The sequence below is a fragment of the Cornus florida genome, unplaced genomic scaffold (assembly GCF_030987335.1).
Source record: "Cornus florida cultivar Cherokee Brave unplaced genomic scaffold, ASM3098733v1 CherokeeBrave_3.0.0_Hap2_Chr08, whole genome shotgun sequence".
NCBI classification, from domain to species: domain Eukaryota; kingdom Viridiplantae; phylum Streptophyta; class Magnoliopsida; order Cornales; family Cornaceae; genus Cornus; species Cornus florida.
Window position 1 is genome coordinate 31,742,773 of NW_026775578.1, and position 5,246 is coordinate 31,748,018.

Here is a 5,246-nt window from a genome sequence, read left to right on the forward strand (position 1 = left end):
TATTTCCATAGTATTATAAGTATAGTGAATTAACTAAAAATTTCCTATGCTTACCTTGGGTTTAATTGATACTCAAATTTCTATTAACGGTATTAATACGTGAACTATATTAGAAGATTTGCTAGGTTTATATACCCGAGCTTGGCCAGGTTGTTGTGTATGATTTAAATATATATATATAAATCATAATTCTATAGTATTTAAAGTATGGGGAATTAACTGAATTTTCCTATGCTTACCTTGGGTGTAGTGGATACTTAAATTTCTATTAACTGTATCAATTTTTGGACTATGATGGAGAATGTGAATGCTTAAATTTATTGTAGCACTTTACATAATTGGAATTGGATTTTAGGCCCGTACTGAATACCTATTATTTATGCCTATGCATTAAATTTATCTTGTGCATATTGTGGAATGTGGTTGATGACTATTTAATAATGGTATGGTCAACTGTGTTAACTGGAGGATTGTATGTACCGATATGGGACGGTGACATACTAGGTATGGATTAGTTAAAACACTAATCCTACCTAATTTGGAATGAGTTGGATTAACCATAAAAAAAATTAAGTCCTACTTATATGGATATATATATATATATGAATCGGTATGGGACGGTGTCATATTAGGGATGGCTTAGTTCAAAATACTAAGACCTACTTATATTGGGAATGGATTAGTTCAAAATACTAAGTCCTACCCAAACTGGATTAAGGTATGGATTAACCATAAAGGTTAAGTCCATCACCTACATGTGTCATATCAATTGTGAATTGAAAGACTTACTACGGTTTCAAGATGGAGTGTTTACATATATCAGACCACTACATAGATGACTGATATTTTGTATAGGGAGTACGGACTTTATGTATTTATTTTATATGCCAAGGTATGAGCTTGAGTCTCAGGACCATGGTTAGGGTGCGTATATCGCCTAAGATGGATAACTGGACATAGGTGTTGTTCCCTGGTAGGTCTAGGTACTCATGCCCACTTTAGGGTGCGTATTTGCATGTTGCCTTCTATTCAAGCTGAGACAGACCTACTGGACTAGTGAGCATCCTATAGTGTGTACTATGTACATATATGGACTACTCTAGATATTGTTGAGTCTTCCTAGGATGTATCTGCGTATCAGATTACTGTTTGGATTGTAGTAGATCAGGACTTGCATGTGGGCCTGACCCACTCCTTTATTTTTCAGGTGTTCGTCAGTTCCAGGGTTAGAGCTTGGACGTGCAGAGCAGATACAAATATTCATTCCTCCGACTACGTAAGAATCTTCTCTATATTAGCTCTAGACTTTATTTCAGTCATTTCAGTTTTGAATTGAGAATATTAATAAGGGGTCCACAGGATGGATTCTCGAGTTGTAAACTTATGGAGTTTTGGATTATCAGATTTGAATAATTTTATTTCAAGGTTTATTAATTTAGTTTCTTCCAGCTATTTAATTTTATTTCTTATTTCACTTTGTATTCCGTGTTCGATTTAAAATACTTTAATTGTTTGATATCCCTCGGGTTTGGATTCGGACCTGATCAACCCGCGTCTTGGATCCGAGGGGTATCACACGCCTTTTAAGGAAACCAGCTGGGATGAATGCACGTGTAGTCAAGAATCAACTCTGAACACGAAGAGTGAGGTTACGGGAAAGGAAATTTCAATGAAAAAAAAATAATAAGTAAAAATGGAGAAAAAGGAAAATGACCGGGTCATTATAACCTACCCTCCTTAAAGAGATTTCGTCCCCGAAATCAGGAACATCTCCCGAAGAACTGTACAAGGACCGTGCACAAGGTCACACCAAAGAATAGATCATAAAGTACTAAAGGACAACTCCAGAAGCCTCAAGATCCATGAAGAAACACGTAACCGTGAACAGTGAGATACCTCTCCAAACGAATTGACATACTAACCCAATGTCAACCACCCAAAGGAGACCAAGGTAACAACACGCCGAAACGAGGAACACTACCAGAAGTAACATGGCAGCACAAATAATGACTAGAACCCGCCCACAACGTACTCAAGGTGTGGTAGCATCGACAGTATCAAGTGCCCACCCACACTTATATTACTAGCTAGGTAATACAAGGTAGCATCGATGGCAACTAGCACTCGCCCACCACACACAACTTGTACGGTAGCATGACAGTATAAAGCCATAATTCGTCACCTGTCCCCAACAAGCTTTTCCATGAAACTTATCGATACAAATGACATCAATGTCAAAATAATCATTACCAAAAGTACCACGGAAACCAGGCATTTTGTGAGAGTTGAGATATGGTCCAAAGATGTTCGGCCGGACCATTCTGGCCAATCCCAAAACTCTGACAGTAATGTCATAGGCACCGCTATGCTTAAGGCCTTAAATCCTCAATACTAAAAAACACTATCAACCTAAGAGTCTCAAAACATTGTTGTCAACCACACCAGTCACGAATCCAAAGCCTGACGAGTCTACGCTCCCAAGCCATTGGATCGGACTTTACAAAATCAAACAACATCACCATCGCCCTAGTCACAACGACTCCCAACAAGACAATCCACCCAAGAACTTCCACGTTGTCCTAAAGCTGACCTACTACAAGGCTACGTCTAAGAATCAAAACACCGGATAGAGCTCACACACACAATCCCGATAACCAAGGTCATACAACCCCAAGTACAGTACATAAATGATAAAAGAAATGAACTAAATAAGACAATTAGTCATAAAACGTATAGATATATATATATATATACATTCACAAGTATACTAAGCAATATTGATATTCATGGCATACAAGTATACAGGCTCAAATATACTAAACCAAAACGAAATGAAATAACCAACACGCAAGCATACTAGGTACAAGTATACTAAACGTAAATGAAATTCTACGAACAGATTCACAGAAACCATATCGCATCATACAACTAAACACATAGTGTACAAAGGCAATCAAATATACTACCTATCACATAGGGGTCAAGCAACAGAGACACGCTACACGTTACCTATGACGCTAGTATGCTAAAACAGATATAGTACATGGAAACACATCATCTATATCATCACACAACTACCAAATAGTCACATCCCCTGAACATGTTTCTAAGGCATGCTCAAAACAACAAGACATATAAACATGTTAGAATGACTATGCAAATAACAATCTTACAACAACAAAAGCAAGGAGGGATGAAATGCCTCTCAAAAAGACAAACTCACCGAAAGTGAATCCCAAAAACTCGGATAAGTCCAATCTCTTACCGTGAGGAAATGAATCATCTCCCAAAATAAACACTAAGATTCTCGAAATAAGGAGTCAACAAGTCTTTTCTAATACTAGCTCAAACCCAAGGTTGAATCCCAACGCTACACAAAACAAACAACAATGTAATGAATAGTTCCAACACTAGACATTGCAAGACATCAACAAGAGAACACCTCTTAAGACACCGATGAGTTCGATGGGAACTTTACAGGATCCTATCGAAACTCTAACACACCATCCCAAGTCTCCAATGATGAGGGAGAGTAATTAATTGCACTAATGCAATTAATTATGTGGAACCTCTCACACCCCAATCTTAGCTCGTAAGAGCTGTCCAAGGCAAGACAAAAAGAATCCTAGGTTAACATACCTATCAAATCCCTAACTAACACTCTAAGGAGAAGAGACACGAGAACCTCGCCGTTGAGGCTTAAGAAAACAAACCTCCCATTTCCCCAGGGAAGGACTCGAGTCAATCTTGACTCATTGTCCCATTACGCTAGAAACAAAACCCCAATGACGTCATCACATCAAAGTCACCACAAAACCCCAAGAGAGGATACCAACACCTCAGACACTCCCCGACCATATCGTGAAGCCACGAAAGAAAGGAGATGAAATGGTGCCTCCTTGGCCTACGTCTCATTCCACCAAACAAGGACTGTGTAATACCCCTAGTTTTCAAAAGGGATAAAATGGGAATTTAAATTTGATTTTATGTACATTTTAATTAATTAATTGATTATTTGTTTTCTGTGCATTTAATTATTTATTGACTTGAAATTTTGTATGTGTTTTGAGTGATTTATTTTATATTTATTTATTTGTTTTCCTGTATTTGTTTTAAGTATAATTAATTAGTTGGTTATTTAATACAGATATAGTTATTATGAACGTGATTGTTTTGGGCACTTGTTTAATACTAGGTTTGGGTGATATTTAAGTTAGAGTTTAATTTATAGATATATAAGTGGTAGCCGACATAATGAGTCGTGGAATTAGGATTAGGGTTTGATAGATCCTATATATATAGAACAATTTATGTCTGCAAGGGTTTTGAGAAAACCCTATTCACGTTATATCTGGAGAGAAGTAACAGAGGTTCTGGAATTTGTTTTGAGAATAAATAGATGGGGGGATTTGAGAGATGAAGTAAGGGAATTGCTCATGGTGAGCCAAGAAATAACAGAGGTAAAAGGCAATGACCAGAGGAGGAAGGGAAGGTCTTGGGTTTCCCAGAATTTGCAGACGGAGGTTGAAAGGTTTCAAACCGAAACCTAAAGGCAAGTTTCAGTCTATTCATTTCCTATAAACTTGTGTTCTGTGCATTCTATATAGTCTCTAGGAATTAATTCAATTTTTAAAACTGATGTTTGATGCATGTTTGCCGGACTGTAAACTGATTAACGTATAAATACCTGAAGTTTGCTTTCCTTGTATAAACTGTTGGGTTATGTATTAAACTCTTGTAAATTAATTCATAAAGGAATGTGAGGAGTTTCTGGGATGGTTTGGGATGTAAATTAAAATTTAAAATGGAATATTGATGCATGTTATCTGACCCTAAATTGTTCGTTTGTTTTGTTAACTGAAACTGTGGTTCTTGTGTAAACTGTTTTGTTGTGCCGTAAGTTTTGGGTCAATTAAATCACAAAAGTTTATGAAGGGTTTCTAGGAATTTAGGAACATAAATAGAACTCTAAGAATGCTACAAGGTTTGGGATTGAACACTGGACTTCGCCGGAAGCACAGACGGCAACCGGACGAAGCAGAGACGAAGCAATGGAGCAGAGACGGCTCTCAGGGGAAGAGAATCGGCTCCCTAAGTGAGGGAGCCGGCTCCCAAGAAGGTAGAGCCGGCTCTCCATGAGGGAGAGCCGGCTCTGGAAGATGAAAAGCCGGCTCCCATGGGGGGGAGCCGGCTCTTTTGAACAGAAACCCCTTCGGGGGTATTTCTGGTAATTTTTCGATACTTCA